General features: G+C 40.8%; 1 long non-coding RNA gene across 1 annotated transcript; it reads left to right on the plus strand.

Moving 5' to 3' along the window:
- Window positions 1-2,004: 2,004 nt before the first annotated feature.
- LOC118974422 (uncharacterized) lies at window positions 2,005-13,053 on the plus strand. The gene is made up of 3 exons (XR_005063893.1): window positions 2,005-2,178; window positions 8,436-8,522; window positions 12,532-13,053. It is a non-coding gene; the product is annotated as an uncharacterized LOC118974422 (long non-coding RNA).
- The last annotated feature ends 10,001 nt before the right edge of the window (window positions 13,054-23,054 follow it).

A 23,054-nucleotide genomic window follows, 5' to 3' on the forward strand; every position in this document is an offset into this window, starting at 1 on the left:
GGTTACTCTCACTGGGATAGGGAATTAGGACGAGTGAGACTATTTATGTGTCGTGCATTTAATTAAATCTCAAGGAGGCGAAGTCCATCTTGAATGCATTCGAGCTGTAATTCCCTGCGTGTCTGCTGGTGTTGCTGTTGTGACCATTGCTACAACGTTCATCAGTCTCTCCAAGTAGCCATGTGAAATCAGGAGGCAGGTATGACTCCACTTTTGGAGACTTACCATCTAAATATCTTATTGTAGCATTTCCAGTTTCTTGCTAATGTTGCTGGTAGGTAGAGCTGTCCCACAGAATAGAGGCCAGGCTGATAAGGTATGCTTTAAGAAAGAATATTAAAGTGAGGAATAAACAAGACAGCTTTCTCTGGTCAATATTCAGTTAGTCCTTTTTGTCTTTATCCTGAATTTTTAGGTGGTGGGGTTGCATTTCTTTCCTGTGCTCAAGTAGGATTAAGCTTTCCTGGGGGTAATTTCTGAGAAATGTCTGAAACTGCAATATAACCAGATTTTTAGAAAACAATCCACAGGGATAAAGGTGTTTAGTAAAATGATAAAATAATGAAAACCAAACCTGATTAAAATGTATATTCTTGCCTCTGTGCTTCAGGGTAGCTTCAGTGCAAAGTATTGAGGAATAGCCTGGATTCCAGATGACAAGTTTGCATCAGAAGTAATCTAAGCAGCATGTCTTACCTTTGGGAGCATGGTCAGTTTCTACCCCCAACATGACGCTACAAGATCTCTGGGTCCCTAAACACTGGGCACACCTAGCTGGTTCTCTCCCCTTATTCTTCTGGCCCTCCTCCCCTTGCAAGGGAGGGGGTCTGCCCTGCCCTTTGGCTTTGCCAGTGGGTGTGGGAGGGGTGGCAGTTCAAGTGAAGGTCTCTCATAATTCTAGTTTTCTGGATCATTTGATTTATTTAAGTACCTGCAATGCCAAGGCCCCTGGGCATTCATCCAACGAACTGCTTACACTTCCATAAATAATGTCGTCTCTGGGACTCAAGTGAATGAGGCCAAAGACTGGCTACAGGGTGGTCTCTCCTGCTCCCTGCAGGTTAAGGGATTAGGACTGTCAGTGTATAAGAGCCTCTATAGAAAGGTGCTCCCAGATCAGCATTTTATGAACAGACTCACTCAATAATCAAATCTCAATGCATTTCTATAATCTCCATGTGGGTTTTGTTTTGGTTGGTGTAGAGAAGTGGGCCCTCGAAACTGATGTGGGGAATTAAAATTTAACACCCATTGATTAACCCCAACAGATTTACATTGACAAGGCAAAGTCCAACAAGCCGATGTCCAAATTGCAGTCAAGAATTGACAGATTGATGAATTACGCGTTTTAATGGCAAGTCAAGGAAATTCAAATGATGTTTGAAAATTCAAATTCCTTAATATTTGCTCCTGGACCCTAATGATTAATTTAAACACATCATACTGGTTAAGTGAACTAATCATTAACCTTGGTCCTTACCATGAACCAGCACCATAATCAATAAATGATATTTGTTCTTTTCTGCCAAATAGTTGGGACATTAAGTGTCTGGACAATACTTGCAATGGATACTCAAGAGAGGGAGCAGCCCCTTCTGGCTAGCCTGTGACAGAGATATTCTCTTGGGTACGGTGCGGCCCACATCATCACGCAGAACAAATAGATGGAACCAAGATGTATCCATAAAATGCTCAGCATACCCACTTTGAGGAGCTCGGGGACCAACAGTGAAAGAGTAATTGTAGTTATTTCTAAAATCTCCCCCAAAGTGCTGTTTTCTGTAGCACCTGGTTTTCTAAATCCTTCTGCCTATTTCTCCCACCTACGAAGATAAACACTTTTCTGCTTTCCTACTGCCTACGCTTCTTAATGCCACTCAGTGCTTAGAGGTCAGCGTGCGGGCCCCCTCTGTATTAATCCTTTCCCTAATCCTCCTATTGCCAAGTTTGAACAAAACCTCACGGAAGGTCAGGTGGCCTTGGAGAGGAAATGCAACACAGAATTACTGACCACTGATGCTGGAAATGGCTGCACAGTGTCACTCCAGGGCGCCTTCCCTGGGCCAGCAGCCAGCTCATTGCCACCATTCCTTTCTTATCTGGCCTACATCATCCCCAATCACCCGACCTCCACTGTGCATCTTAAAGCTTTAATTGAGGAGGCACAGAGGAAGCAAGGTAACTCTCTCCTTTTGGTTTATGGTATGTTTCCCAGGCCTCCGTTCCTGTCCCAGAGGCTGCCTCCTCTAAGGATGACTGCATAGGAATATCTACCCATTCAAGAGACCCCACCCCCAACTCTAATGATACAGTACAGTCCACTGACCCCAGAAATGATTACATAAAAAACAGTGTTAGTGAAGACTTAAAAACCAAGAACATACTGATGTTGGACCATTCTTTGACCTATTAGAGATGTAGTCAGTTTGAGGGAGTGGTAGAAAGAGAGAGGAAGATGTAAAATTTAGGGGAGGAAGAAGGAATAGACATTATGTTAGGAGCTCCTTACTGTCTTTTAGGACCGAGCCTCAGATAGCCCTCTGCTCTGACAGCAGCTAGTCAGTGGAGAGGGCAGGTGTTACTGTCCGATCGTACGGTGCTTAGCACTCTCTCTGAGTGTGTCAGACCAGCCTGATGGCTCTGCTGCATGTTTTAAAGGGAATGAACAAGCATTTTGCCTTAGCTGTGTGCTATCTCTTCCTGGTACTTGTGGTGTTGGTGTGGCCTTTGTGTAGCAATGGGAGAGGCCATGTACATAGGTGGTGCATAGTGAATAGACCTCACCCCTGGTAGGCCTACACTCTGAGGTCGTCTTTGCTTCTCATTGTGATAAAAGCTAAGTGGACATATTTTTTAGAAATAGCTGCCACTTTTCATTGGTTACAATAGTTGACACCAGTTTGCTTTTACTCAGTAAACTAAGCATGTTGCTTATAAGAAGGAAAGTGTGATGGCTTAAATGGACATTTTCAGATACCTGATTCATTTATTCAGCAAATACAGTGTCTGGCACAAATAACACCCCTTTTAATTATAAAATCATAAGCATATAATTCTATAAAATAACAATATCACACTCAAGCACACCATCCAGCATTTAGGTGAAACGTTCAAGTTAAAAATATAAATTATTACACCCATATTATCACCCTACCAGCCAGTAATGCCTCAAGCAGGCATTACTTCCACAAGACCCTGTATTTAAGATTCTGAAAAGTATCAGAATGTGGAAGGGGCCAGAAAGACAAACAAATTTGCTTTCTCCAAAGAGCTGAAAGTAGCAGAGAGCCAGATGTCCAAAGAGATATGTCCCTCTACACAGTTTACACTTGCTTTAATTTAGTTTCCCCAAGAGCAGACCCTGGAAAAAGGATTTAGGTGCAAGTTATTCTCTCATTCTCCCTGACCTGCTCGCTCGTCCTCCCTTTCTCCCTCCCTCCCTCCTTCTCAGAGACAGCTCCAGGAAACACAATGAGGGAGTAGTTAAGCAGGACAGGAAAGAGAGCAAAGCTGCTGGAAACATAAATGAGCAGGTTACTGCTGTAGGCAACTGGGACTTCACCCCCTTGGGACCTTGTGCGAGACCGTGTGGCTCACACCTCTGAACTGTCTCTGTGAGGAGTGAGGAAGTGGAGGCACTGACCACCAGCTCCTGGGCGTGAGCACCCTGCCCTTCTGAGCTGCCCTGCACACTGACTGAACACGATCCAGCTCCTTCCAGACGGAGCTGCTTTGTTGGGTGTAGGAATTGTCTGCATGTGACCCTGGATGGGGCAAGGCCTGTGGGGTGGACAGTGACAGCTTCAGCTCAGGGCACTGAAGAGCAACTCATTACTTTTAATATTCACATTAAATGTCATGGAGTCTCCTTCCATCTATCACAAATAATATCAATCTCCTCTCTCTCCATCTCTGTCTTTCCTGGGATTTCTCCAAGAGTTCCAGCACTCTTCACTCTTTGCCAGAATGCAGCCCTAATTTAATAATCTCCTATTGACAGAAACCTGGGAGACATATGCAGTCTACCAACAGTTCTCTTATTTGGAGGGTAGTTGTTGCTGCCTTTGTGCTGTTGAAGCACTGATGATCGGACTCCCCAGTCCCAGGCCCACCACTGCTGGAAGCCCTGCAGTGCTGTGGGACAGGATGGCCCTGAGGTCCAACACGCGACAGGCTGAGTGCGGTGTGCCCACTAACGAAGAGAGTGTCGGTGCTTTAGGGCCACGGACCGTATCAGTCGTCCTGGGTTGGACATGAAATGTCTTTATGTTTCTTTCATTGTTTTGCTCATTGAAAGTCATGCCAAGCCTCCCCAGAACCAGGCTCCCAAAGTTGTGAGCACAGTAATACCCCTTTATCTGAGGTTTTCCTTTCCATGGTTTCAGGTACCTGTGGTCAACCACAATCCAAAGATATTAAATGGAAAACTCCAGAAGTTAAAAATGTCTCAGTTTTAACTGCTGTGATGTTGTAAGTGTTGTGATGAACTTCCTCACTGTCCCACTCTGCCCTGCTCGGGATGGGAATCCTCCCTCCCTCTGTCCAGCATCTCTGTGCTATATACGCTCCTTGCCCATCACTTGCTTATTAGGCATCTCAGCTAGCAGATATTTAGTGAAAAAGAGAGAGAGAAGGTATATTCATGTAACTTTCATCATAGTATATTATTATAATTGTTCTATTTTATTATTAGTTATTATTGTTAATCTCTTACCATGCCTGGTTTATAAGTTAAACTTTATTATAGTATGTATCTATGGGAAAAACATAATATGTGTATGGTTTGATACTGCCCACAGTTTCAGGCACCCACTGGAGGTCTGTAATGTGTCCCCTGAGGATAAGGGGGAACTACTGTATGCACATTTCCCCAGGCATTTGTTTGGTGCCACAGCAGGTGTATGGGTCTGAGGAATTTGGGGCTATAGACTGCATGCTATGTACCACATCAAGAATGAGCCTCTCCTCCACCTTTACATCCGAGCCCTTGATATCAGATGTGGTCTTTTTCTTGTTAGTCTCAAGCCTGACATTCTCTTCCTGCCCCAAAAGAATGACATTATTTTTAAGCTAAACCCCCATCTTCTCACAGGCTTTTACATCTCCCAGATATGCACTGGGGAAGATGGAGGGAGGTTTCAGTCAACACCTACCCAACACTAATTTTTGCTGATCCCTCTGCATAAATGCTTTTCCCTTTGCCCAACAAACTTCTAGGACTTTGAGAGAGCTGGGGATTTAAGGGCAAGGATGAGGATGTGGTAGTAAATGAGGATAGAGACATATGAATTGAGATAACCCCTTTGGAGACTAAATAAAGAGAAAGGGGGAAAGCTAGCTGGAAAAGACGGAAGAAAAGGCAGAGACGCAGAAGAAAGAGAACAAGAAAAAGAAGGCACATTCCCTTCTGTTGTAAACTTTACTATAATGAGAAAAACAGGACTCATATATGTGTAAATATCTTAATGTCCACCGAAAAGGTACATACATACATCAGGGCAGAGCACTCTGGCTGCACAAGGACATGCAGAGAAATGCTCAGAGGTATAAAGGCACATGGGGGGCAAAGGAAATGTGTTACCATGCCACAGTTTGGGCAACGTGGCTGTATCATTTTTGGAGGTAAAGTCTGGGTGTTGCCATTTAAAATTTCTGGTACTGTGATTTATACTTACCAAATATATTGCCAATTCACAACATTTTTTAAAAGTACATGTTTATAGACCAACTGTGTTTTTCTCCTTGAACTGAGATACAATTAAACCCTTGTTGTTTTCTGTTGAAGCGACTGGAAATGCTGTTGGTACAGGTGATTGTTCCAAATAGCGGCCATGAAGAGAGCACGGTCCTAGAAACTCCCAGTGGTGCAGCTAGGACCAATGGCGGCACACCTATTTTATTTGTCACCCTAGAGTGAATGTCTGCAATAAGCCAAGGCACTCTATGCTCAGTTTAGTGTCAGTAGAGGCTGTTATGGAATGAATGTTGGTGTCTTCCCTCAAATTCATACGTTGAAATCCCAGCCCCCAACATGATGGTATTAGGAAGTGGGACCTTTGGGAGATGCTGAGGTCATGAGGGTAGAGTCTTTGTGAAAAGGACCTCAGAGAACTCTCACTGTCCTTCTGCCACATGAGGACACAACAAGCAGATGGCAGTCTGCAATTCCTTGACCAGCCTTCCATTCCTGCTCTCAGACCGGGCTCCAGAATTATGAGAAATAAATTTCTGTGGTTTGGAAGCCACCCAATCTATGGCATTTTGTTGTGGCAGCTTGAACTGAGACACCAACTATTAAACACCTTTATGTTTCTACGAATGCTGCGAGAACTTTTACAACCTTTTGATCTAGTCAGCTTCCTAGCATGTGTTGGTCAGCTAGTCGATTGTTCTTTTCTTTGTCCTGGAAGCATTAAGACTCTTTTATTCAGGGCACTGTTACTCAAAACTTAGTTTTGAGAATGAATCCCATCCTTTTTCTTATGCATGACATTATTTTAATTCTTAATTCTCATGAGAAACAGGCAGAGAGGATGAAGCACTCTTCTGTTTTAGATCCCGGATTTGAGAGATTACCTCTTTAATTTTCTTACCAGAGTACATTCATTGTCTTCTTATGCCTGCCTACATCCAATCACTCCACATATCCTTTTTGAGTACCTGCTAGATGTTAGAGACTGAGGGCATAAAAAGTTTGAGCCTGGTTGAGCTCCTCCCTAGTCATCCCACTTCTGCTCTTGCACCCATAGTGTGGATGATCCTTTTCAAATGCCAATTGCTTAAATCACCTCAATGACTTTCCATGGCCCAGGAATAAAATCTATACTTTTACAATGGCCTGAAGGATTTGGCCTCTGCTTCTCTCTACTATCATTCTCCTCTCACTTACTACACCCCAGTCACACCGTCTGGCTTCTGTTTCATGCTCCTATACCTGGGACTGGTGAGGTGAATGGCTCATAAAACATCAAAAATTTAAAAATAGGGTCAGGACCAGCTATACTGGAGCTTGAGACAAAAGAAAAGTCGGTAATACCAAATCTGCCCTCATTGAAAATATTGATATTCTGTTCAATATCAATATTTGAAGATGGGTCTTTTGCCTTAAATTTGATGTTTTAATTTATATTTTTATTGAATTTTTTTGAATGACATTGGTTAATAAAATTATATATGTTTCAGGTGTACAATTCTATAATGCATCATCCGATATTGTACTATGTGTTCACCACCCCAAGTCAAGTCTCCTTCCATCACCATTTACCCCTGCCTCTACTCTCTTCTACCTCCTCCCAACCCCCTTCCTTCTGGCAATCACCATACTGTTGTCTGTGTCCCTGAGTTTTTATTTCCTTCGCTTAATTCCTTCACTCTCCTTGCATTAAAATATTACTTATCTTGATCACTGAGGTTTTTGGCACACCCTTCCTTGACTCTTGCAACCTCAGTGAGTGCCTCATGCTAGTCCCAGTGCTGCTCAACCCACCAAGTTCATTCCTGCTTCAGGCTCTTTGCTCATTCTTTTCCCTCTGCCTGGAATCTGCCTTCCAGCAGGTCACTGCGTGAGTGGTTTCTTCCTGTGCTTCAGGTCTCAGCCTATATGGCACCTCTTTAGGGAAGGCGATCATCCTGTCTTAACACTAATCCCACCTTGCCCATTTACTGTTTATCATGTGTAGTATTCTATTTCTTTTCTTCAAAGTGTTTTTCACAAGCTATAATTACTTGGTTTGCTTATCTGTTTACCTGTCTAATATTTGTCTTCCCCACTAGCATATACTCTGTATGAGGTAAGGAATTTAGCATTAGGCTCAGATCAGAGGAGTCATTCAAGACATACTTTTAAATACAAACTTTTAAAGTGAATTAATGAGTAGGCTAAGTCCATATAGACAAGCATTCTTCCCTTCTCTTCCTGGTCATTCCCTTTTCCTTCTCTAGCTTATGAGAGATGAGATCATCCTGAAATAAATACCCATGAAGTCTTCTCTAAAAACAAAACAAAATACACACACAAAAAGGTTACGTGGAAACCAAACCAACTTACAATAAGGAGAAGGTGGATGATCATTCTATGAGGCCTGCCTCAGATTTGTGTTTGTTCAGGATTTATGAATCAGTAATTATTTCCATGATTGCACAAAGGCTTTTAGTTATAACAATTGAATCCAATTAGCTGCTGAGAATATTTGGTACATTCAGTAACTTTAAAAAAATTAACCCTAGAAGGAAACTCTTATTAAAATTTCAGTATAGAGAACCTGGTTTCTAAGGTTTCCCAATTGTGTTTCTAAGATAATAAATCTAGCTATGTTTTATTCACTCAATAAATATTTATTGAGTGCCTACTGTACTCAGCAGTGCTCTTAGACACTGGGCACAGAACAATGAACAAGTCAAAGTCTTTGCTTTATGGAATTTATCTTCTACTCCAGGAGACAGTAAGCAGTCAAACAATGCAGGAGAGATATTGCTACGAGGAAACTAAAGCAACATAAAAGGACTGAAGAGCACTGGAGAGGGTATGTTGATGGAAGGAACCTGTTTGGGGCTTGGGTAAGCAAGGATGTGAGGATGAGACATTTGCACAGATGCCATTAAAATGTTTTGCCTTGAGGTTTGATCTGTCTTATATTTTATTTCCAGGCATTCATGGCTTGGATTCTCTGGAAGCAAATGCTGAAACAGCCTTTGGGGGTGCATGCTATTGATTAGGATCAACACCTGTGAAAAGAAGGGAGGGGGAAGCAGATTTTGGCAGAGGGAGATATTGAAGTGTCACATTGTGGCTAACTGTGTCTATCACAAAAGCTTTCTTATAAAAGCATTTTCTTGTTAAAGCTACGTTCATCCAATAGTTTAAAAAAATCAATACACTGTTAAGTGAGTCATGGAATGAATATTTGATAAGTATCAACTACGTACCAAGCACTCTGAGAGGGACCGAGTAGGAAGGAGAAGCAAGTGGTCTGCCCCAATGGAGCCCTCATGCCTGGAGGGTGAGACGTGTATGTGAGTAATTTCAATTCCGTGTGGAAATTGTATTTAAAAGGGGCTCCTGGAGTGCATGGAGGGCATGGTTAAATGATTTACCTGCAACTGCATTTTGTAGCTAACTGACCTGGCAGGCTCATTGGTATGCGACCTTCCTCAAAATCGAGGATTCTACTGGGACACTATTAAAGCTGTGTTTTGCAAGAGGCAGAAAGTTGATAACCCTGCTCTCAGAATCTCCCAAATCTAGAGCAGCTCTTCCACACTTTATCGTTCAGGACGCATGGGCTTCAGCTGATTAGTTTTTGGAACATTTGAAAGAATAATAAATAAATAAAACTTTCAGGTAAGAGAATAGGTTCTATATTATGTTTCCATTTAAGCCCTCATAGTTCCAGCAGTTCACAATGAATAGATAAGTAATTTCCTACCCTTGAGACATTTCCCTGTAAAGAAGCAATACATAGATGCTTGGAAGATATTTATGTGTTACAACACAGTATATATAATCCATTTGTATTCAACTAAAGTCTAAAAGTTGTTTAAGAGGACCAACAAGACAGCCCTTTCCAACCTAAAAGAAATCGGAAAATTCTAAAGAAATGAAAACAGTGAAATAAGAAGTTGAATAGAAAATAAACTTACTGAGGGAAATTGCATAAAATTTGCATTTAGAAAAATGCAGGAGCTTTATTTTAGAAAGGGAACACATCAACAATATAATTTCTGTGACTATTCATTTTCTATGCATTTATTTTTCTCTCTGCAAATAACATACTCATTAAAGAGTTCTAGGACTAGCTGAAGAATATAAATATAAATACTTTTCATAGTTTTACAACCAAGAATAGCTACTCTGTCTTACAATTTTATTTCTGTGTGTCATATGTTTAAAAATCTAGCATCCTTTCATGTCACTATGTAGTACAGAGGTGAAAGGGGAAGTCAAGTTCTAGAACAAAAGAGTCACATAGCAGAGAAGCTTTATTTTGGTACCTGTGAGTTTCAAGAGTGACGTGGCTGTGGAGGTCTTGCATTGAATGTTGGCATTGCTACCTCTAGGCAGTCCAATCTATGTGGAGTGTTTGATTCCATAGGAGAGACTTGATTTATATTCAGAAGAAGACAATGTAAACTCATGTACTGAGAGCAACTGCACTTCTTTAGGGATTTCAGTTTTTAATTGAAGAGTGCAGAGTCAGTTTGGGAACAGAAACCTTGTTATTGGAATTGTTTTATCTTCTAATCCCTTTTCCTACCAGTGCCTCCCTGGGTTAGACTTATCTTTACTGAGAACCTCATAGAGTTGACTACTACTGCCTGGGAAGCTTGAGGCCAATCACTCATTGTCTGGTGAATGCCCATTTTCCAAGCAATACAGTAAGTCCTCACTTAGCCATCCATAGGAGCTTGGCCATTGGAACTTGAAGAGAAACAATGTGTAATGAAACCAATTTTACTGCAGACTAGTCAATACAAACAAGAGTTATATTCCTAAGGCATATTTCTGGTCACAAAAACATCACCAAACTTCTGAAGGACCCCAAACAGTTCTATTAGGAAACATTTAAATAAGTGTGAGCTATATATACGTTTAAGAAAGATTAATAAAAAACAGGTAAGATGGTTTTTCATGAAGGTGGCACAGAAAGTGAAGAAGGAAGCCCCTGCTCCTCCCAAAGCTGAAGCCAAAGCAAAAACTTTGAAGGCAAAGAAAGCAGTGCTGAAAGGCACCCACAGTCACAGAGAAAGAAGATCTGCTTCTGAGGCCAAAGACGCTCCAGCTCTGAAGGCAGCCCAGATATCCTGGGAAAAGCACCCCAAGATATACAAGCTTGATCACTGGCTAGTGGGTCATCAAGTTCCCCTGGCTAATGGGTCAGGTCAGCTGTGGAGAAGACAGAAGACAACTTGTGTTCATTACGGATGTCAAGGCCAACAAGCACTGGGTCAAACGGGCTGTGAAGAAGCTCTATGACATTGATGCGGCCAAGGTCAATGCCCTGATCAGTCCTGACGAGAGAAGGCCTATGTTCAACTGGCTCCCAACTATGAGCTTTGGATGTTGCCAACAAAATTGTGAAAATCTAAACTGAGTGTAGCTGGCTAATTCTAAACATAAAAATTTTACACTGTAAAACAAAACAAAACAAAATGAACCCCGACAAAGATAATGATTTTCCAATCTGGGTTGTGAGGCGGCAGAAGCCTATGCCAGCAGCTCAGGGGGGCCAGATGGGACCCATCCTGGACAGGCTGGCCTTCCATTGCAGCGTGCACTCACACACACCCACAGTCACTCACACTGAGACAGTTGAAACACTCCTGTTCACCTCACGTGCACGTCTTTGGGCTTCGGGAGGAAACTGGAGTCCCCAGAGAAAACCCACGCAGACAGGGGAAGTGGGGAAACCGCACGCAGACAGTGGCCTGGCCTGGAACCCATTAATTTTTTTCCTCATCAATTATAATGAAATGATGTTGAATAAAATGTTATTCAAGGACTTGCTGTATACAATTTTAGGCTAAGATAAATGGGACTTGTTAAAAGCACACACACAGAACATATATCTGTGGCTTTTAGAGATGATAACTGAAGAAAAAAAAGAGTTTACCTGCAAATATGCTTGACTGTTTGTCAACCCTCTAATATTCTTGGATAGAATCCAACGCCTACATCTGCACTTCTGTGCTTTTCCTGGGATGACATATTTGATGTGTGCTCTTCACGTGAGGAACTGCAAAGCACAGAAATCAACAAGGTTTTCCAAGGTGGAAGGTGGACTTTATGTGGTGACTTTAGGGTTCAATCTGGACCTTTGCAGGAGACTGTAACAAATTCACTTAGTTTTCTGAAAGATACAGAGCTGCTTCCCTCCCCCACCCCTTGGCAATGATTTAAGTCCAGAAAGTACCTTTCCTGGAAAGCACTTTCTAAATTAATATCTTTTTCTATGACAGCATTTCTTTGTTGCTACATGAAAAAAATACAGCCCAAAGGTGGTCACTATAAAGTCAGCGCTGCTGTTATCTTCATTACATAAGAAACAGAGCATTTTTTACTGTTTAAGTTGAATTTTTGTTGTTTTTGAACAATTTCAAAGTGAACTGAAATAATAGTGAAATACTAAAGATTTGGTTAAAATAGACTAGATTGATTAGAGTCCATATGTTATCATTTGGGAAAGGACGTTTATGGGAGCACCAATTCCCCTCGGTAAATAGACACCAGAGTCAAAACCTGAAACACAGTCAGGTCTCTCTATTTCTCGAGCATGTTATACAGTCATGAAAAGGGACATGCTTCTCTAACACACTATAGAGTAGAATCCATGACTTTGGAGTAATGGGATTATAATTATGTTAAAACCCATGAATCTTGCCTAATTTCCATTGCCTTCTACTTAATTAGGGATTTTCAATGTTTCACAAGCTGAGGGGCCAACAGTTGACACACAGGTTAATTTCCTGTCCTCAGGCGTTTTGGAATGCTGCTCCTGGAGGTGTGGAGAATGATGAGTCTAATTCTTTCTGCAGGAACAGCTCACGCCCCCAACATCTGCACGTGCAAGTTCACGCGCCTACATCAGTCTCCACGAGACTGAAGCCCCAGCCGCTGAAGTCAGCTGTCAGACTTTGATGAATGTGAAAAAGTATCTCTTCATCTCTCCTCTTCATTTTCAACTATCCCAGCTAGAAATGAAGATTTGAGAATGGAAATATAAGAAGGGTTTAAAAGTATGTTTCATGCTGTATGCCAAAGCCTTGGTTTTGGGACCTTAACTATCACACTGTTTAAATGCAAAGGAAAGTCAAAATCTGACAGGGAGTATTTCCCCTTTGGTTATGAACATATTGAACTTGAACTAGGTCAGCATCCCCAGCATTTCACAGGAGTATGCAACATTTTGGGGTCTCTAGGACACACTGGAAGGAGAGTTGTCTTGAGCCACATAATAAAAACATTGCAACACGTGATTACAAAAAGATCTCATAATATTAATTTTAAGTAAATTTACAATTTTGTGTTGGGCCTCATTCATAGCCATGCTGGGCTGCATGGGGCCCATGGGCCACAGGTTGGGCACCCTGAATTTTATAGATTTTAAGTCATGTAACATATGTGTTCCCACCATAAGAAACAAAGTCTTGCAACAGAATGTGGATTTTCTGTTTTCAGATGCTGTAAGAAAGGATAACAAAGATTTTAATTGCATATCTGTGTGGTCACTTGCCACCCTTCTAATAACCTGAGGACTTTGTGATGTTTGGGTTTAAGGTACATGAAATGATTTTACAAAATGGGATAGTTAGAGATTATATGAGACAGTATTGCACTGTAATGACTTGGAGAATGAAACTAGAATAAATCTCAAGGTGTTTCTTCTGGAATTGTTAACTTTGAGAATATCAATGCCTTTCTACCGAACTCTCAGGCTGAAATATGTCTCCCAGTGTGAGCGTCTGGGCCTCCGCGTAGCTGTGTACCTTTTGGGCTAAGGAATGTTTGCTCATCGGAAAACCAGTTGTAAGCTCCTGCCAAGAATAGGACATTTCTCTATGCACTTTGAGAATACTGACTTGATGAAACAACAGAAAGGTTTGTGTCTAACAGTGAGATTTGTGAGGATTTACGTCTGGAGGAAGGACTGTTACCACCATCACAGCCCTACCTCCTGCTGCAGCTTCGTCCTTGGGAAAGCAGGCCTATTTCTCTATTTCTAAGACCCGATGTGGAAGTTCAATTTTATTCTCATAGGTTGGATTATGGCTGGAATTATGGCAGATACAGTATGTTGCCTAGTCAGCAGCTAAGCCACCTTCTTTCTTGCTAACAGAAGCCTGTAGGGGTGGCAACATGCTCGGGTAAGGGGAGCGGCTCCTTCCAACCCCCCTAGGCCACTGGGAAGTGCCTTTGTCTCTAGTAAGTAGGGCCACCATATATCCCAGTTTTCCCAAGACAGTGATGGTTTATGTGTATTTTCCTGATAAAATTACTAATATTAGCCCTGGCTGGTGTGGCTTAGTTGGTTGGAGCACCCTCCCATAAGCAAAAGGTTGTGGGTTCGATTCCTGCTCCGGGCACATGTTTAGGTTGCAGGTTCAGTCCTCTGGGCACCTATGATCTCCAGTCTGGGTGCCTACTTTCCCTGGTACCAGTGCATCGAGTCCTCGGAACAAGCGCATAAGGGAGACAACCGATCGATGCTTCCCTCTTGCACTGATGTCTCTCTACCTTCCTCTCTCCCTCTCTCTCTGAAAGCAATGAAAAAATGTTCTCAGGTGAGGCTTAAAAATTACTAATATTGCCCTCTATCACATTAAAAAATCCAGTTCAAATAGTAAATTATATGATCTTTAGAATACCACTGCTCTACCCTTGTTTCTGCCTCTGGCAATCTGAAGTGTTAGTATAACGCTTGGAGCTAAGGCAGCCATTTTATGCTTATGAGGATAAGAACCAAGAGAGAATCAGAGATTCAGGTCCAACTGATTGTGGGACTGCAGTACTCTGGATTTGACAGTAAAAGTGGAGGTTTGTCTTTCTTACTTAAGATACTTAGGGGAATAGTCTGTTACTTGCAAGGAAGGGTATGGAGGAAAGGAGAAACAGAAATGAGGACTTTCCATGGAAAGGGTTTAGAATCGTTTTGGATAATGAGTTATATTTAGTATTATTTTTCTCCATTCTTCTTTAGGAATTCTGGAAATTATACTTGGTTGAGAGGTAACAGTAGAAAATAGAAGAACCATGGTCTACCGCTCAGTGAAGAGGGGTGGAAATTGAAAAGGAGTAACTTTTTCTTACCACCTCCAGTAAGTCCCTCTTGGGACCAGTGGAAATAAGTGGCAGTATGTCCAGTGAGAAAGGTTTTCACTTCCCACAGCGGAATCGTCATGACCCCTGCCCATTTGTCACTAGATAGCTCTGGGGACTAAACAATTGGACTTTGACCAAAATTGCTATGTTCAGCATTTACATTTTCTCTGTAGTGCTGACATTCCTTGTGTGCTATTTCAGAGAAGGATATTATTTCAGAAACTCTGAAAACTGCTTTTTATTCTTTAAAAAACGTATAGAAAAATATATCTCCATTTACTTGAAATCACTTTAGGAAAATAGTGACTGGAACATAAAAATTTCATGTGGTTCTGATTGGCCATGACTCATTATTAAACTAACCTATGTTCATGAAAAACAAACTAAAAACCCAGTTAAAGATTGTTTTACCTAATACAAAACATTAGATTGTTCAGGTGTCCTGCAGCACACACACTTATGTATACATATAAATGCCTACTAAACACACTTCTAAAGCAAAGCTACTGACTTTCAAGGGAGGACATATGGGGAAAGGACCACAATATATACAGTCCTTAGCACTATGCCTGGCCCATGGTTCAATGGGGGGATTTCCTTTTTTCCTCTCTTCCTTACTGTATAAGGAAGATAATGATGTGATTATCATCACATTATCATTAGATAATGATGTGATTCTGTGGGGTTTTGGCTTGGTAAGACCTGGATGCTCACAGGATAATTTTCTTTGCCTTGCTTTAGACAGTGCAGCCTTCTAAGCTTTGCCTCTTAGAAAGACAATGTGGGTGGGTGGTGTGGGATGGGAGTAAAAGACAGAAAACTGTACTTGAACAACAATTAAAATAAAAATTTTAAAAAATCAATGAAAAAATAAAAAAGACAAAGAAGAAGTTTTAATTTCTTTTCTAGAAGCCCTTGGAAATTTTCTTCAAAGTCAGTTGAAGAGTAGTAGGTCAGTCTTTGGGAATGGATTTGTCTGAATAAGTTTAATATCTTTAAATATCTGTGGTGATCTTCTGCAACTAAAGAATCAGTCTTCCCCGCACAATGTCCTATCATCTCCATCGTGTTGGGTCCTGTGCCATCCTGGGCTCACCTCCACGGCAGGACAGACATCGTCATTGACAGCCCCCTCCATGGAACACTACACGGAGTGAAGAGAATGTCTAATACTTGACACTTTCACTAGCAGCATGGAAAAGTGCTTTGTTCACTACACATGTGCAAAAATGGATATTGTTTTTTTATATCCAATTGGCAAATATTAAAAAAATGGGTATCTCATTACTATTTTAATTAACAGAGGGTACATTTTTGCTACTTTCTTTTTTCTTTTAAATTGCCTGTTCCTGCCTTCTCACTTTCTATCAGAGTATATTTTTTCCTTTCAGCTGGGATTTCTTTGCCTAAGCAAATGTGTGTGGTGCACACACATGCTAAATTGGGCTCTGGCCTGGGGGAGTAAGGTCAGCACCCCACCTCCATGTCATTATGCCTGATGGGGTAAAGGGAGTCCAGATCATAAGGTTTTGAAAAGGCAAGGTATAATGATACCCCAGTTAATTATCTAATCAATTGACTTACTCATTTGCCATTCCACAGATATATTTTGAGTGCCTACTGTCCTAGGTGTTATCATAGGAGCTGGAGGTACGTCTGCAGTGACATGACATGTCTGCCCGCGTGGAGCTGCTTACACTGTAGTGGAGAGAATGCATGACAGGTGGCAAATGAACGAATGTTTGGTGCTCATTTCCACTATTAATAAACATTGTGAAGAAAGACATAGTAAGCTAAAAGGATACAATGTGCTAGTTTGAGGGTATTTTAGACACCATACTCTTAGTCTTGCCATAAATATTATACTGCCTTTTGGACAAAGAAGGAAGAGTTGTCATTCCCTTCTCCTCCTTTCCTCCCTCCCACCCTCCCTCCCTCCCTCCCTTCCTGCCTCTGCAACTGCAGTTAGGACAGATACGGCAGACTCAGTGGGGAGATCTGGGGTTATTATTTTCTTTTTCTTCATGGAAAATCTTATTCCTGGTGAGTATTTCATTATCCGAGGAGATAGTTCAATCTTGGCGAAATTGGCTTATACCTGCAGTGAATACATCTCTTTCAGGTCCCATCAGCCCTCTTTCTTCATTGCCCAGTTCCCAGAGCTGACTGAGGTTTGCACTGAGTATTACATGACCTCAGAGCTTTTGCATTAACACACTCAGCTAACGAGCCTTTTCTGGGCCTGTGTGTATTGGCTCATCTTCTTTTTTCAATAGATATGTAATTAATTTTCAAGTGTTCTTCTTGCTTTAGTTTCAGAGCTAATGATGTTGGGGATAAAAATATTTCTTTTAAAATGAAATTCATGCCAGTTCGCTTCTGTCCAGCAGTTCTTCACTGTCAGACATTTTCTTGCAGCTCATTTTGAACTCAGCCATTTGAAATATCGTTGTCCTCTTTTGGGCCTGTTTTAAAGGAGAGAAGCACATTTTGGTAGTGACCTGAACTTATTTACCTGCAAAGTTCAAAGCTTCCAGTTGAGTGAACTCTGTTTATATATATGTATATACATTAGCATATTCTCAATGAATCCTTGGTCCTTAACTAAACAAATAGGCGGCCTAGTATTTCCTGGGTTCATTCAGGAACAAAAATGAATTTCAATTCAAGACATGTGGTCTAAAGGAAAACCACATACAAGTCCAGAGAAACAGAGGAAAAGGGCAACCTTTTATAAACTTGGAAGGGCTGTTATAAACAAAGAGTCCATTGGAAGAAACTGAAAGTTCTAAGTGTAGTGACTTCTCATTGGCTGAAGTATGGTAGTCTCCCATTGGCTGAGCTATTATTGGGCAAAGAGGAATCTTTTCTTCCTCCTGCTGAGGTAGTGCAGTCACATCACTTTCTGTCAGAGATGCAAGGCATGTCTCTTCCTGTTGGGGTCAGAAGAGTGTGTTGAGTGACATGTATGTGAATTGTCTCTTGTAGCCTCCCAACTTCATTTTAATGAAGTTTTTTGAAGCCTCCCAACTTCATTTTTTGAAGTTTCTGTTGATTAATTATCACAACTTTTTCTCTAGAGGTTTATGAACTTCTTCCATGATATAGCTTCAGGGTAGTGTCTGGGCATTTATCGTAGTCTTTTAAAATTAAAGTACGATTTAAGCAATCAACACTAAACACGTGGCGGTCACATTAATCCCATTACCTTCTTACCTGAGAATAGAAAGCAATAGGAAAAAATAAAGTAACAAACATAATTAAAGATACCTAATAATCTCACCTACATGTTTGTTTACCAGAGATACCTCCAGTGCAACATTATTCTGCAGCAGTGAAGTTAGACAAAAAAGGGGATTTTTTTTCTGTTCTTTTCTTTGTACCTAAACTTTAAGCCAAGTATTTTTTTTCCAACTACTCTTTAACTCGTTACTATTTACATTCCAATCTTGATTGCCAATGCTAATGGTGCCAGATAATTTAAGAGCATCCCTAATCCAAAAATAAATTAATATTTATAGCTTTGAAATGCATTTTGGTACTTTAATTTTAAAATGGATAGTTAAGAGTCATAATATTTTACACAATTTGCTATATCTAGTTCTATTACTTAAGAAAACTCAATAAGCTAAAGGGATGTATTAGTGTGAACAGCAGCAAGCACACCTGGATTCACATCAATAGCACTGGGGTGGGGGGCAGGACTGGGAATATAAGATAGAAAACTGTACTTGAACAAGAATTAAGTAAATATAAATTCTTTTTAAAAAAGGCTCTGCTCTCGGAGAGATAGGGGACCTCAGCCAGGTAAACTTGGGATGGTGATAGCATTTACCTCCTGTGATAGTAGAAAGGATTAAAAGAGATAAAAATATGCAATCACTTAGCAAGGTCCCCAGTACATGGTAAGCTCCCAACGTTAGTTAGTTAGTATTGTTGTTGTCAATATTTAGATAATGACAACTGTTGGATATATGTATTAGATGTTCAAAAGGTCATAGAGTAAGTTTCATGTCAAAATCTTTTAAAATATATTTATTATTATAGACTTAGGAAAATATATTATTAAGGATAAGAAATGAGATTCATGCCAGGCAATTTAATTTTTAATTTTTTAATTTTTAATTTCTTATAAACTAAGAAATTCTACATATACATATTTCTCTGGATCAGCAAAGCTAAATGTAGGGTCACATGGGAGTTGATGCTGGGCTCATGCATTTTTAAGAGGCTTATAATTGTTTGGAAGGCAGGAATACACACTGATGTCAACTTTGCAAAGAGAATCAAGGACCTCTAGGAATTTCTCATGCCATTCATTTTAGAAACCTAGTGGAAGGTTCTGTGAGTGGTCCAAAACTGAGGTAGACAGGTCACTTCAATGTGGTAAATACAAATAATACATTTTTCAGTAACATATGTGAAAGGTGAGCGAACCTTTCAGGCCAGCTGTGATTCAGGCCAGCCAGGCTGGCAGTTGTTACCTTTCTTCAAGCTGCTCCAGAAGCACGGAGAGCTGCACACGGTGGGGGAGGGTTGCTCAGGCAGTGCAGAGCTCACTGCTTCACCTACTGCACATTGAAACCTTAGGAAAGACAATGAATGCAGACTAGGTCGAAAGGAGGTACCCAAAATGCTCAGAAAGCCAGAAGTGCATGATTAAAAAGAAACCTCAAAGCTGAGTTTCTATCAACAGAGATGAAAATCTCAGAACTGTGGAATCTGGAAATATGAATGTGGAATGAATATACTAAACACATTGACAAGAGAATGAAATATGTGTAAAAAGTGGACTTATTAATTTTGGGCTGGGGTACCTACCCACTGAGGCTTAAAAAGATTATCTGATACACAGAAGAAATATTTTTCATAGCAGTAATAAATATATGGAACTTGTTAAATCAAATAAGTAAAAATAATATAACTTCAAAGAGGTAATAATGGTGAAATAAGCCAGGTAGTGAGGGACAAATACCATATGACCTTACCTTTAACTGGAACATAATCAACAACAAAAAAAAGCAAACAAAATATAACCAGAGACACTGAAATTAAGAACAAGTTAACAATAGCTAGGGGGAGGGGGAGGGGACAGTGGGGGGAATGGTTTTCAGGAACTACTATAAAGGACACATGGACAAAACCAAGGGGGAGGGTGGAAGCAAGGGAGGGAGGTGGGTTTGGATGGGGTCGTGGGGAGTGTTAGGGGGTAAATGCAGACAACTGTTACTGAACAACAATAAAGTAATTTAAAAAAAATAATAATGGATTCTTAGATTAGAGCTTCAGAACAAGTTATTTGGATAAAAGAAGGAAGTTTAACTTGATAACCCCATAGTTATCAACTCCAACCCACCTCTCTTGGCTTCATTAAAAGAAAGTTAGATGGAATTGTCCATCAGTCTGCTCCAGTAAGGCAATTTCTCCATATATTTGTATTAGTCAATTTAGTAGAAATATTTTAAATACATTTTTATTATTTTATTTTTATTAGGTTGCATTTAACACTTGAATACATTTTTAATCAAAGCACAATATGCGTATAGAAAAATGCACAAGTCAAAGTGACAGTTTGATGAATTGGGACCAAGATAACACACTCCTATAGTTACCTCCTAGGACAAGAAATAGAACACGACCAGCATCCCAGAAGCCCCAAGGCGTGCATTTCCAGTTACTGTCCCCTTTCTCCCATACAAAGATGGGTGCTTTCATAACCTCCAATACCATAGATTAGGCTTGCCTGTTTTTGAGATATTAATAAATCAATCATATGGTATATATTCTTTCTTTTCTATTTGGCTTCTTGACTTAAAATTATGTTTATGAGATTCATTCATATTGCTGCATGATGTGGTAGTTTATGCATTTCCATTGCTGATTATTATTCTTTTACATGAATATAACCACAACTCATCCATTCCAATTATGGACATACGGGTTGTTTTCACTGTGGGGCTGTTATGAATGAAGCCACTCTTGTTATCTTGTACATGTTTTCGGTGCACTTATTGATGACTGTTGAGTATATATGTAGGAGTGGAATAGGTTATGCCTATATAATTGGGTTTTGGAAGATTACACAGGCCTCCTCCCTCACATGGACTTTTTGATATTTGTTTATATGTTGTGAAAAGTAACTTTTCTGCCAAATAAAGCAAGGAGCTAACTGTTGCTCCTGGGTCAACACTCAAAAGAGAATATTTGTTTTGAAGCTTCTGGGTATTACGGCATTTCAGACCCTTAGAATTTAGTAACTCTGCTGATCTCTTTCTGCTTTCATGCCACTTGCTTTCCCAGGACCACAAGATTTGCTTTTACATTTGGATAACCTATTTCTCATTAGCAGCTTTGGAAACATTTTCCATTTGTCTGGAATTTATGATGTCTAGAAATGGACTTGAATATTTTTATTTGCCAAAAGATACTGCTGTCTAATTAAGAATAAATTTCAAGTCCCTGCGCCTTGAGGTAGGGCTTGCTGCTACACTGCTTTATTCATGCTAGATTATCAGACTTTGGAAATAGTACTGTCCACTGATAGTTGTTGGAGCACCAACCGTAATTCCCAGCTTGGGGTGTGGTGAAGAAGGAAACTTTATTTGGTATAAAACAGCTTAATTTTGATACAATGTGGCTCTGAAAACAGCAGAGCTGAGAGGCAGTCCTGGGGTCAGGCACATCTCAGGCTGTATAGCTCTGCTCTGCTCTGTACTGGTCTACTTCGTGCTGCACTGGTCTGCTCCATTCCGCTCCGGTAAGACTTCTTCAGTGTTTTAGAAGAAAGGGAAAATATGCTCTCAAATTCAGAGTGGAGCTGGTTTATATGGACAGAAGTCTCTGCTCCTGGTCCCTGACTGGGGTCTGTCCTCATGCTAATGAGGACTCCAAATCCTCATAGTTTGATTGGTTCAAAAGGCACTGTCCTGATTGGTCAGAATAGAGACACCATAGTTGGTCAGAGCCATGCAGCTCTAATTGGATGGGGAAAGCCACAGTCCTGTTGGTTGAAATAAGATTCCAGGAACTTCTTTAAAAGAGCTGGCTCAGATGGCAAAAACACAGTGCAGGTGGACAGGTCATTGCAGAGGTAGGTGATGCAGAGCAGGTGGTCTCCCTGAGGTGCAGTTTGCATGAGAGGCCCCTGTATATAGAAATGGCTGCTGGGCTCTGGGCTATTGTTGTTGTTGTTATTGTTCTTGATTTGAGTCTTTGTTAGCCAGCAGGAACCCTTCCTAGTAGTTCTAAGTAGGTGTCCTCTTTCTCAGGGTTTAAGTACATACTTTTCTGTGCACCGAAGAGGCAGAGTGGGTTTAGAGTGGGAGTTGCGAGTGCTGTGTTATTGCTGCCTGAAGGCAACTAAAGCGCTGCTTTTAAAAAACTACCCTGGCGGGTGTGGCTCAGTGGATTGAGCCTTGGCCTGCAAACTGAAGGGTCACAGGTTTGATTCCCAGTCAGGACACATGTCTGGGTTGCAGGCCAGGTCCCCAGTTGGGAGGCATGAGAGGCAAACATCCATTGATGATTCTCTCCCTTTTTCTGCCTGACTCTCTCTAAAAATAAATAAATAAAACCTTTAAAAATAAAATAAAAGCAGTTAACATTATGTAAAAAGGGATCTACTGGGCACCCCCTGGTTGTGGATGTCTGACCCCCACTGCACCGATATGTCTTGAGCACTCTGCAGAGTTCCCTTAGTGGTAACAATATCAGTGTTTAAGATATAGAAACTTATTGCCAAGTGTAATTTTGTATCTGAGTTTGGAGCACATGCTAGGTGCTTTATATGTGTATCTTATTTAATTTTTTCCGAGCAACTCTATGGGTTAGGTACCACTATCACCTCTTCTTATATGTGGGACAATAGAGAGCTGCAGAGGTTCAGTATATTTCCCAATGCTAGGTAGGTGGCACCCATTGGTGGCAGTGCCAGAACTCACACCCAGGTTTTCCAGAATTATCAACCACCTTGCATGCTCTCTCCCTGGTCTTGGTTTCCTGTTCAGCTGTGTTGGTCTTTCATTTGTGATAAATCTAGTCTTGCTTCTTGGTTAGTAGGTTGGCAGCAGTTAGGACTGTCGTCCACAGGACTGTCATTTACCACATTCATCATTTCTGTCTTCCTGAGGGTGTTGCCTCAGAATTCTCTCAGCCGAGAAGGTTGATGCTGCCTCTGTTCCAAATTTCATCAGGTTATAGTTTGGGACTTTTGTGTGAGAGCATATCTAACACATAGGTC

The sequence above is a fragment of the Sturnira hondurensis genome, unplaced genomic scaffold, assembly GCF_014824575.4.
Source record: "Sturnira hondurensis isolate 20B ecotype Veracruz unplaced genomic scaffold, ASM1482457v3 Scaffold0019428, whole genome shotgun sequence".
In the NCBI taxonomy this organism is placed as follows: Eukaryota; Metazoa; Chordata; class Mammalia; order Chiroptera; family Phyllostomidae; genus Sturnira; species Sturnira hondurensis.